We start from the raw sequence: 12,564 nt of genomic DNA, 5'->3' as shown, positions 1-12,564 counted from the left end.
GTAGAGGTTTTTTAGAAGAGACTCAAAACCCACCTTTTTAATGCTGCTTTTAGTTTACCTTATGTCCCTATTTATTTGTTTTAGTAGTTTTAATATATGTTATTATTTTTATATATTATGTTATTTATTATTTTATTTTATTTTGTGAATGTATTAATATTTTCAACAATATTTTATGTCTCTTATTTAAACATTTTACTATGATTTTAAACCCAGTGTTTCCTGTGGGTTCTATCATATCAGGGCTTGTCTGCTTGGTCTGGGGTCGTTGCCGTGGTTCTCGCCCTTGCAGGGGCGGCTGGAGTCCTGCACTGCAGCCTCACAGCTGTGGAGTGGACTCCGTTGCTGTCCCGGTCTGGGTGGGTGCCATGGCGATGTTCCTTTGACTGAGCTGGTCCTGGTATGATAGAATCCTCAATACTGTTTCCTCACAGCAGAGCCAAGCCTTAAGTTTATTTTACAATTCTCATTTATAAGTCATTTTTATAAATATTCATTGTGTGTGGGATCATGAGTTGTATGTGTTGGGGGGTGGGGGTGGGGTGGGGGGAGTGAAGATTTTCTTTTTGTATATGTTTTTGTTTTTAATGTAAAGTGCTTCGAGCTGCGCAAAGTATGAGAAGCGCTTTTTTATAAATAAAATTTGATTTGATTTGATTTGAATGGTCGCAGTGAGCGAAGGACAGGAGGTCCCCATCTACGTCCAACAGCCGGGCTCAGTGGCAACATTTTGGTCCCTGGACCTACCACCAATGGACCAGGACCCTACCAGACTGAGGACCGCATTAATAGAAATGGCTGAAAGCGTCTCACACAACTTAGAAGACTGTGTGATGCCATTCTTCTCCCATGTCACACTGCGTTATGACTCCCCCCTTGTCCCAGACCTACTGTACCAGAGACGATTTGACGCACTAGGACCTATTAGAGCGTGCCTTTCCAAATTTTACAGTGATCACCACCACCGTTCTGCCTGCACTGTAACACTGCCACCGAAAATCAAAGAAATGTTTCATTTTGATGGCACCATTCCCCACATGTCAGTCACTAAACCAAAACGAGAAAAATGGTTTGACCTTGGTCTTTGGGTCACAGAACAAGAATTGGACAGTAACTGGGTCCCTTCCATAACACCAGGCTGGGAAGTAAACATAAAAACAAAGTGCATACGGAAAAGGATAAACTGGGTCACTACCTTAACCCCTCACGTGTACCTGACCTCACCAAAAATAGATCAGGTGACCACCTACCATTCTGATCTCTCAGGAAGACCCTAGACTTTCCACAGTTCCCAAGTCGTTCTGAGCTTCCTCCAAGACGGATGTAAGCCTCCTAACAGCCAGTCCACATTGTCTCAAAGACGGATTACAGACCAAGAATTTGACAATACCACCTCAGGCCAGATGCTGAACAAGGAATTGAACCAGTGATTCAAGACATGATCAAGTCAGGGGTGTTAGTAGAAGCCCCTTGGGCCCAATGCAACACCCCAATTTTCCCAGTCAAAAAGGCAGACAGTGGACACTGGAGAATGGTTCAAGACCTCCGTGCTGTGAATCAAGCAGTGGAGAGTAGGGCCCCATGTGTGCCTGACCCACACACACAGTTAAACCAGCTACAACCGGACAAGAAATGGTTTACAGTTGTTGACCTGAGCAATGCATTTTTCTCAATCCCAATACAACCTGACTCACAAGGCTGGTTTGGTTTCATATTTCAAGGGAAGAAGTACACTTATACCAGATTACCTCAAGGTTTTTGTGACCGCCCCACGATCTTCAGCGCGGCAATACAATCTTGCATCTCAGACTTCCCCACTCCATCACATTCCCAGATATTAGTGTACGTGGATGACATCCTCATAGCCTCAGACACACCTGAACACAATGAAGAAACATCAGTGGCCCTGTTCACTTTTCTGGCCACTAAAGGCATGAGGGCCTCCCTACACAAGCTACAACTAGTTCAGGAAGAATTTGTGTTCTTGGGACACACCCTCAACGGAGATGGCTGCTCACTCACCAGCTCAAGAAAGGAAGCGGTCCTACATGCTCCCCGGCCGAGGACCAAGAGACAAATGATGCAGTTCCTTGGTCTCTGCAACTACTGTTGTTCATGGATTCCCAACTACGCAGAAATAACACAGCCCCTATTGTCTCTCATTTATGACGAACCCCTAGCCATGACAAATGCCCTCACTTGGACCGAAGGAAGCCTTTGGTCAACTCAAACAAAGACTAACTGGTGCCACCGTCAGGCCTGCCTGATTACTCCAAGCCCTTTGTCCAAACAGTTGACTGCAAAGACTCCATGACGTCCCTCCTGAGCCAGATGACCGGAGGCAAACTAAAGCCCATCGCCTACTACTCAAAAAGACTGGATCCTGTGTCAAAAGCTCTACCACCTTGCGTTCAAGCAGTCTGCGCCGCAGCAATGGCAATACGACAGTCAGCGGAGGTTGTTCTCTTCCATCCTCTAGCACTTAGAGTCCCACACTCCGTGGACATCCTGCTGACCCAAACCAAGATGACCTTCCTCTCCCCAGCCCGTCACCTGTCACTCATATCGACCCTGTTAGCACAGCCACACCTGACCATACAATGCTGTGCTACCTTTAATCCATCGTTGCTCATTACATCAGAAATGGATGGCATCGATCATAACTGTGAAAAAGAAACGTCCAAAGTATGCAGGACCTCAAATACACACCACTTCCTGCGGGGCTAACATGGTTCGTTGATGGATCCTGCTCCAAAGACCCCACTGGACAGAATCTCTCTGGTTACGCTGTTGTGTCACACGATGACATAATGAAAGCGGGACAACTACCAAATCACTACTCAGCTCAGGCAGCCGAAATAATAGCCCTCACAGAAGCCTGCAGATCCGCTGCTGGACAAACTGTAACCATCTACAAGGACAGCCAACACGCATTCTCCACTCTTCACTTCTTTGCCACCCAGTGGGCAAGAAGGGGGATGACGACCTCAAGCGGCAAAGCAGTCCAACATGCGGGCCTCTTAAAGGCACTGCTACAAGCTGTTCTCCTGCCAGCCCAAGTTGCAGTCTGCAAATGCGCTGCCCACACCAAGTCTACTGATCCTGTCTCCATGGGGAACGCCAGAGCAGACACTGTGGCTAAAGAAGCAGCCCAAGGCCTTCATGGACATTATGCCCTTGATGCCCATTATTCTGACTCCTACCCAACACTATCCACAGACATAATCCTGGACATGCAGGCCAACTCCCCTGACAAAGAGAAACTCAGCTGGCTCAAAAACGGTGCTGACAATAGCAACGGCCTCTACACCATTGCAAACAAGCCAGTGCACCCACGAAACCTCTTCAAAACCGCTGCTGTTATGAGCCATGGTCCGTGTCATGTCTCGACAGGAGGGATGATGGACATTTTGAAGAGACATTTCCACGTGGACAACATAGGCCTCAACACATACCTCCAAAATTTTTGCAGATCGTGCCTGATCTGTTGAAAAAACAACCCACTGGGACAGTTAAAACCAAAAAGAGGCCAATTTCCACAGGCCACTCACCCATCTCAATTTCTTCACATGGATTTCATTGAGCTAAATTCAATTCAATTTCAATTTTATTTATTTAAAAGGGACAGGACAAAAAAAAAACATTGTTACACTTTCAAATGTAACCGATGCCATGTCCACAGGCCATCTAGCTAACAGCTAATTTGCAAACCAGGTCCCTGAGAATAAACAAAAAACAACAAACAACAAAGACACAAACATCATCTTACAAAATACATATAATCCTGAACAATCACAACAATACACTAGCAAAAACAATGGATCTAATGTTCACAGGCTTGATTGGACTTGAGCCATTGTTTTACTTTACAAGTAAATTGTTTTAGATCTGGGAGAGCTTTTAATTCGGCAGGTGTGGTGTTCCAGATCTGTGGACCTTTTGCTGTGAAGGAGCTTTGACCAAATGTTGTCCTACATTTGGCCGGTCTGCAGTCACCATTGGCAGCTCCTCTTGTGGTAACTCCTCTGGATTTGTATTTTTCAATCGAATTGCTTATGAGTTTGGGGGCTAAACCATTAATGCACTTAAAAATTACTTTTAAAATAGAATACGTTGTAAAATTTTCAAAACTTAATAAATTATGTTTTTCTAAAATCATACAGTGGTGCAATTTCATTGGCTTTTAGTCCAGCACTTTTAAAGCTTGTTTAAAATGAGAAACCACACCTTTCATTGTTGACTGACTGGCCTGGCTCCAGACAACAATACAGTAGGAAAAATGAGATAAAATCATTGTACGAGAATATCATTTAGCAGCATTTATTGAAATACGAGACCTTAAAAGACGGAAACAGTTCATATTAGTTCGGATAGTTTTTGTTATTTTCTTTATATGAGCATCATATTTTAAGTGTGAGTCTAAAACCACTCCCAGATATTTAAATTCATCATTTTTTTTAAATTGGTTGACTATTACTTTGTATCTCAAAGTTATCTGTGAGTTTTTTTCTTAAAGAAAAACACATTGAAACAGTTTTGGAGCAATTTAAAGCTAAACAGTTATCTTCAAGCCACTGAGAGACACTGACCATCTGCGTGTTCAACAGCTCTGCAGCCTTCTCTGGAGTCTTTGCTGAGACATACATGTAGATGACAGCATCATCAGCGTACAGCTGGCACTCAGCCTCTGTGCAGATGTTTGGGAGTTCATTGATGTAAAGGAAAAACAGCAGTGGACCCAGGATTGAATCTTGTGAAATGCCCATTTTATATTCACAAGGAGTTGATGTGGTGCCATTGAACTTACACTCTGTATCCTAGACTCCAGATATGATTTAAACCAACTGAGAGCATGTTGAGAAAATTGTACTTTTTTAAATTTATGCAGAAGTATGTCATGGTTGATTGTATCAAATGCCTTTCTGAGGTCCCAAAATACTGCTCCAACCACATTCCCCTTGTCTAAATAATTTTTTATAGAGTCCGTTAAGAAACAGGTGGCCATTTCAGTTGAATATTTTTGTCTAAAATCGAACTGCTTAGGATGTAAAATATTGTTCTGTTCCAAATAACTGATTAGTTGTGTTGATATGGTCTTTTCTATTACCTTTGAAATTATTGGAAGGATAGAAATTGGTCTGTAGTTACAGGGTTGGTCAGGGCCTCCAGATTTGAAAATTGGACTTATAAGACCTTGCTTCAATTTTTGAGGAAATTCCCCACTGGAAATTGACAGATTTACCAGATGGGTTAAGGGAGCTGTTAGTGTGCCTTTGTGGTTTTTAATAATGTCAGAGTCTAATCCAAATACATCTTTGGCCTTGGAATGTTTTTGGTTATTGATTATTTGTTTAATATGGATTTCATTAGTTTGTGTAATACAAAATGTATTTGCTGTGCAGCTCAGCTGCATTTTGGGGAGTTCCACTGGCTTAAAACATGCTGCTATTTGTTCCACTGATGCCACAAAGTATGTATTAAATGAGTTGGCAATTTCCTTAGGCTCAGTACACATCATACCATTAATTTTTAGTTTAGTTGGACCTTTATGGGCTTGATTAGCGTCTTGTCTGGTTAATCTATGTATGTGCTTCCAAAGACAAGAGCCATTGCCACCAGATTCTTCCATCAAATGCATGAAATAAGCGTTTTAGCTTTTCTTATTTCGCTCACTACTTTATTTCTAAGATTTTTAAAAATTGCATTATCAGTATTAAGTTTTGTTGCAATTGATTTCTTAAGTGCAAGATCCTTTTTTTCATCAGTAGATATGTGCCATTATTAATCCAAGGTATAGACTGACGTCTCCTCCTTAATTTAATTGCTGTTGTGTATTTCTGAATAATTTATCCTATATTATCCGTGAGTGTATTACAACATTTATTCAAGTTATCTGTTTAAAAAACTGAATCCCAGTTGATGTTACACATATCATTTTCAAAATTGGGCAAATCCTTTTTCTGAATTCCTTTAATTGTCTTAGCAGATGAGCTGGGAAAAATACATTGCAGTTGTTTCTTCGTCAGTTTTCCAGAGATTAGTATTAAATTGTGATCTGAGAGGCCTGTCATCAGATTATATGTTCTTGTCACACGCTCTGGTTTATTAGTAAACACTAGATCTATAAGTGTTTTGCTTGTTCTCGTTAATCTAGTTGGCCCCTCAGTTATATTATAAAAATATTATATAAAATTGCAATATTAAAATTACTGATGTCAGATTTGTCGCATTAATTACACGTTAACTTGACATGTGCATGATGCCGACAATTGTTTTGACGCATTAATCGCGAATTTTCTCATATGTGCCTTTCCATACCGTGCGCAGGAGTCCCTCATCTCCCTCTAACTCACCGGCTGCTCTCACTAGATCACGGGCGAGTCTCCAACCACCGAGCTGCTAGCTAGAACCGGCCCGGCGCCAGGACACAGAGAGCTCCTGCACTCTAACCCGGCTCCGTCTCACGTCCAGCACCGCGTCCCAAGAGCTGCAGACCCCCGACATTCCGAACAGCAAGAGAACCGGGGGACATTTTAAATGTAGTTTAAACAACGCCAGTTATTTGTAGATGAAAACATAAAACACAGCTTTGAGTGTGTGGCCCGTCCGTCTTTTCGCAAAAAATGAACATGAAATTATGGAAATGTTATTTTTTATGTTTATTTTATTTTATTTTACTGAACGTTGATTGAAGTTTAGAATTTAAAATACCCTTCACTTGCACTTGGGCTTTTGTTAGGCATTTTATGTTACAGCCTTTTATTGTTAAGAAAGTTTATCTCAATACAATGTTACAAAATAAAGTATTTCTGATGAAAACTATTAATTTTGCCATTCTTGTTTTCATAATTAATGTAGAACTGCTAAATTCCACAGCACACATTTTTTTCGTAAAAAAGGCCACATAATAATTTGAGATTAATCGCGAGTTAACTACAGACAATGCGATTATTGCGATTAAAAATTTTAATCGCCTGACAGCTCTAATTAAAATGCATTCTTGGCGACAAGACAACCTTTACAATTAAACATTCAATATCACAAGGATCCACTTTGATTTCTGTACATTTAAAAGTGTCTCTAACATATATCAGAACACCCCCTCCTTTTCCCAATAGTCTGTCTTTACAAAAACAAACGTATCCTGGGATATCAATCATATTTGTGGGATATTAGGGATTAACCATGTTTCACTTAAAGCCAGAAAGTCCAGGTTTGAGTTTGTAAGTAAGTGTTAAACTTGATCCCGCTTGGGAACCAGACATCTTATATTTAGGTGGCCTCTGAGGATTCCCTTCGGCTTACAGTTATGATCCCAAATTACTTTGGCGTGATTAACAGTTTGGAAGTAACTGTATTTCTGTTGCGCTGCCCGGGATTGTTTGCATTGCTAATGGTCTGAATTTTGAGGAGAGTGCGCGGCAGTCTGGAGAGTCCTGTGTCCATCACCGCAAGTCCCAGGGTTAACAGCTGAACCTCCGGTGCCAAAAGTACAGATATTGCTTAGTGATGATAGATCCTTTTTCAAAATGGGTCGAATCGTTCCTAGCGCCTCCGCAGACGCTGTTACAGTAGCCAAAGCTATTTGTAAAGTCGTAATACCACAACATGGCATACCAGAAGTAATCTATAGCGACAATGGTGCACACTTTGTAAACGCTGTAGTAACACAGATTGCAAAACACTTAGGAATCTGCCTCAAAAACCACTGTTCGTACCACCCACAGAGTGCAGGGCTTGTAGAAAGAACGAATGGTACTATTAAGAGCAGACTGAGAAAAACTATGGCTGAGACAGGAGGACCATGGGTTGAATGTCTAGACCTAGTTAAAATGTACATGAGACTGACTCCCACAGGTGGGCAAGGGTTGACACCCTTTGAGATCATTTATGGGAGACCTTTTGTTGTGCCCATTCTGTCAGATGTGAAGGAGAAGTCCACGGACCCTCCCACATTGGCAGAATGGATGAGAGAATTATTGCAAAATAAAGAAGTGTCGAGACCAAATAATCTGCCAGATATTCCTTGTTCCCCCCAGGTGGAGCTGTTGCAGCCAGGTGACCAGATCCTGATCAAAGTGATAAAGAGAAAAACCTGGGCTGCACCCCGCTGGGGAGGACCATATACTGTCCTGCTGACTACCTCTATAGCGGTCAAGTTAGCTGAGAGAGCCACCTGGATTCATCAAAGCCATTGCAAAAAGCTGGTACCTCTGAAGGAGGGGTAGGAGTGGAAGTCGCCCGGTATCAAAACCCTTGGGTGCTGAAGAAACCAACTGATCTCCTACTCCCAGCTCTACTCCTTCAGCAGGTCACAAAACCCAGAGCAATGCAGACTCATAGAGTTGCTCTCAGCCTCCTGACACCGCGCATCTGCCTAAGAATCGGTGAGGCCGCCTGTTTGTCCCCCTGCGAAGGGGGTGCCAAAGCCTCAGTAACTGGACCCAAGCTGGTTGACGCTGTCCACGAACAACTTGCAACCATTTCCCTTATGGCAGGGGTCTCAAACTCAATTTAGCCGGGGGCCACTGGAGGCAGAGTCTAGGTGAGGCCGGGCCGCATCAGGATTTTCACAAGAAAACACTGATAAAACATTCCAATGTTCTTAAATATCGTTGTTTTTAACACAAAATAATGAATAAAAAAATAAATATTAAATAATGAATTAAAAAGCAGGCAAATCAGTATGGAAGTTTTTTAGTTCCATCAGATTTTGAATTTTTTTTTTTTATGTTGAATTTTTGACCCATAGAAATTTTAAGTCTGGAAATTAAAAACACTGTAGTTCACTTTCGGGGTCGCCACAGCGTAACAGCACCCACTGTTTCGGATCAGAGACTTGGCAGAGTTTTTACACCGGATGCCCTTCCTGACACAACCCTGTACTTGAGGGGCACAGGGACCCAGTTAGCAGCGTCAAGGGTTTTGCCTAAAGACCCAATTGGGGTGGGGATCAGTGGACAACCCTGGGAAGCGAACCCAGGGCTTCTGCGTGCCAGCCCTTCACCTAGCCCACTGAGCCACCCAGCCGCAACACTGATTTTGTTTAAGATAGAAAATATTTTTGGGAGCATAAAATTTTGCTGTTTAAAAGCAAAACAATTCACAATAAAAATTCAGAGGTTAAAAAATTCAGAAAAAATTCTGAGGTTAAGAAAATACAGAATAAACATTTATAATAAAAATTCAGAGGTTAAGAAAATTCAGAATAAAAAACAAATCACAATAAAAGTTTAGAATAAAAATTCAGAGGTTAAGAAAATTCAGAATAAAAATTCACAATAAAAATTCAGAGATCAAAAAAATTCAGGATAAAAATTCAGGGGTTAAAACAATTCAGAAAAAATTCAGCATAAAAAATTCAGGGGTTAAAAAAAAATCAAAGTCTGATGGAACTAAAAAACTTCCATAAATCGGTAATAAATTAAAATAATAATAATGACCATACAACAGATACATATTACTGAAGAAACCTCATACTGACTGACTGACAGCTCCATACTTTTAATACCTTTAATCTAACTTGTCTATTGCTGTTATTACTTTTTTATACCAGGGTCTGGGTGAATACTGAATTCTGATTGGCTGCTGAGTGTGGATTAAAAAGTGATATACCACAGTGATAAACCACACCTAAAAAAGTAGTTCCGGTCACACAGACCAAAAGTTCCATATCACTGTGCAGGTTTCTTTAAAACACATTTTTCCTTCATCATCTGGAAAAAACAAGCAGTAATGGATGAACTTTCTCTCTGAACTTATGCTTTATTTAACTTATTGTAGCGACCAGCATTTATAATTCTTTCCTTTTGTAAGGTAAATTGGTACATATTGAGAAATTAGTCAACCCTCAACCCCATAATGTTCATCTTAACTTCGGTAATTTATTTTTAAAATTGGTTATTCTCCCACTAATCCGGGGGTCGGCAACCTGCGGCTCCGGAGACGCATGCGGCTCTTTAAGGACTCCCTTGCGGCTCATTGGCACTTTTTCAAAAATGTTTGAAAATAATAAAAAATTTTGGAAGGAAATATATTTTTGTTTTAATACGATTTCTATAGGAGGACAAACATGACACAAACATCCTTTACATTTTCCAGTTGTTGTGAGATGAGTGTAGATGCTTCCACGCCGGCTGCATCAACGCACAGCAGAATTCCTGCCCGTGCGTCTGGAGCGCACGAGAGCACACGTTGCTACGCGGGTTTTGAAGTCGGGTCACGAGCTCCACGTACAAATCGGCACGCATAGAGCGCGCGCTGAATCTTCAATCCGGTTCAAGATTTCCACGCACAGTCGCAGCAGCTCAGAGCTGTGACCAATCAAGGAGCCGGATTTGGGAGCTGCTTGTGGGCGGAGTCTGCTTCAAAGCACAGAAGTGCCAAACGTGATCACGAAGGAGAAATGAATCATTACGGTTTGTGTCCGGTCAGGTTAATATGACACCAAGATGAGATGAGCGCTAATGAACAGTAGAAGAAGAATAGAAGAAGAATCTCCTCCCCGCCACTGTGTGCGTGACCGCGCTGCTCCGGTGTGGATATCACCTGCTGAGCGCGGCCAATGTGCAGGTCTCACACACCGGCTGTGTGCGATGCGTGGCGGGGAGGAGATTCTCCTTCGATTGTATTTTTACTGTTCATTAGCGCTCATCTGCATCTACAACAGGGAGAACCGAAAGTAAAAGTGTTGAAAATCCCCCAAATCTTTCTGAAGACTTTTGTTTTCACAACTCTGTCCTTTTAAATGTCTGACTAAAAGACTCACGCGCGCTCCAGACTTGGAGGCCAGGAATTTAGGTGTGCGCTCGTTTATATTGACTCTTCATTGAAAGTGTGCGCTTGATTGACGTGGCCAGTGTGGAAGCACCTTAAAGGTGCAGGTTACATTTTTGTGGTTTTTTTTCAAATCCTCATAATAAAAATAACATCAAAAATCATATTTCTTTATTGCATTTCTTTAATTTCATCAAAGCAATGAAACAAACTGTAATTCATTCATATTGTAGTGATGGTCTCAGGCACGCTGGGCTTGCTGTCGGTCTGGCAGCGCAAGGAATTGTGGGTTACCCATTCTTTTGCCTGTCTGACTGGAATTGGATTTAAGTTTGGGTTTTCCTCAATGTGTTCTGTTGTCTGACTGTTGAACATTTATGATTTTGTCCTGTTATGTTTGAATTCTTCCTGCACCTGGAGTGAGAATGAGGGAGAGACTGATGAGGACCCCCTCTCGTTGTGTCATTGAGGGATGTCAAAATAAAAACTCATATGTCCATTATGAGGATATTCATCTTTTGTCAGATAGTTTGACACAGCAATGTCCCACCAACTTGTCATGAGGCCAAAAATATAGCTTATATGACACGAGGACACGCAGTAGGAGAAATAATCGTTTATTCGATACATTCTCCATGTGTTACTTACAATGTGAAACTTTTATGAGGCGTTTCAATTTATGTGGCTCCAGACACATTTGTTTTTTATTGTATTGATCCAAAGTGGCTCTTTCAACACTTTGGGTTGCCGACCCCTGCACTAATCAGACACAGCACTCGGCATGAAAGGTGTAGTCTTCTGTTTCACCACAAGAGGGAGTTTCTGCTTTTAGAGCAGCTCAGAAGAGCGAACCTGCCAGTGAAATGAAACACAGAGACAGAAGCTGATTGTGTGCCGTTTATGTTCTAGCTGCTCACTAAAAGCTTAACTTCAGAAAAAGAAGAAAAAAATCCTAATTTGTCCGTTTTTTTCTTTTCAAATCAGCAACACTTTACCGCCGCAGCTGTAACGGCTTCAGGCTCTCTGCAGTGTTCCATGTCACCGCGACAACAAGCCGGATCACGGATTAAATAGACCGCTTCAAAACCAGCAAGGCCTAGTGGGCCCCATAAGGTTCAAAAGTGGGCAGAGAATGTGGGCCCCAATTGGGTTTGTCCGCAGTTTCCGTGGTGGCCCCTTGCTTGCTTTGCTGGACCCTGGGCAGCGGAACTCGCTCCGCTGTCCACCGGGTGACTGGCTAGCATAGCCACCTAAGCCAATGTGGGCAAACACAGCTGGGGTCACCATGGAAACCGCAGACAAATCCAATTGGGGCCCACATTCTCTGCCCACTTTTGAACCATGTGGGGCCCACTTGGCCTTGCTGGCTGGGTTTTTTGTGAAAAAATGACGCTTCGCGTCAGACGGTTCAGACCTCCGCGCTGTGCGTTAATTCTCATAATGCACACTTTGGAGGGTATTATCCCAGTTATACTATGGTCATTTACAAAATAAATAAATATCAATCAATATTTGGTACTTTATTCTTGTTATTTCTTTGGTTTAGCTCATTTTTTCACAAAAAGTCGACTATTTGATCCGTGATGCGGCTTGTTGTCACGGTGACATGGAACACTGCAGAGAGCCTGAAGCTATGGAGCTAAATTGGGGCCAATATTATTTGAAACCAAAATAAAATATTTTGAAAAAAATATTGATGTTTAGCTGAAAAAACAATAGGTTTCAATAGTCAAAATTTCAATTTCAAAACTTTTTTTTCAGTTTCAAATCTTTTTTTAGTGTTAAATC

At 41.8% G+C, this 12,564-nt stretch overlaps 1 protein-coding gene across 1 annotated transcript in view; it reads right to left on the bottom strand.

Moving 5' to 3' along the window:
• Positions 1–12,564, bottom strand: part of hspb7 (heat shock protein family, member 7 (cardiovascular)) — a 35,017-nt gene that overhangs the window by 19,391 nt on the left and 3,062 nt on the right. The window lies entirely within an intron of this gene.

This window comes from Oryzias melastigma, linkage group LG10 (genome assembly GCF_002922805.2).
Source record: "Oryzias melastigma strain HK-1 linkage group LG10, ASM292280v2, whole genome shotgun sequence".
Classification (NCBI taxonomy): domain Eukaryota; kingdom Metazoa; phylum Chordata; class Actinopteri; order Beloniformes; family Adrianichthyidae; genus Oryzias; species Oryzias melastigma.
This window is presented reverse-complemented; position numbering and strand designations above follow the sequence as displayed.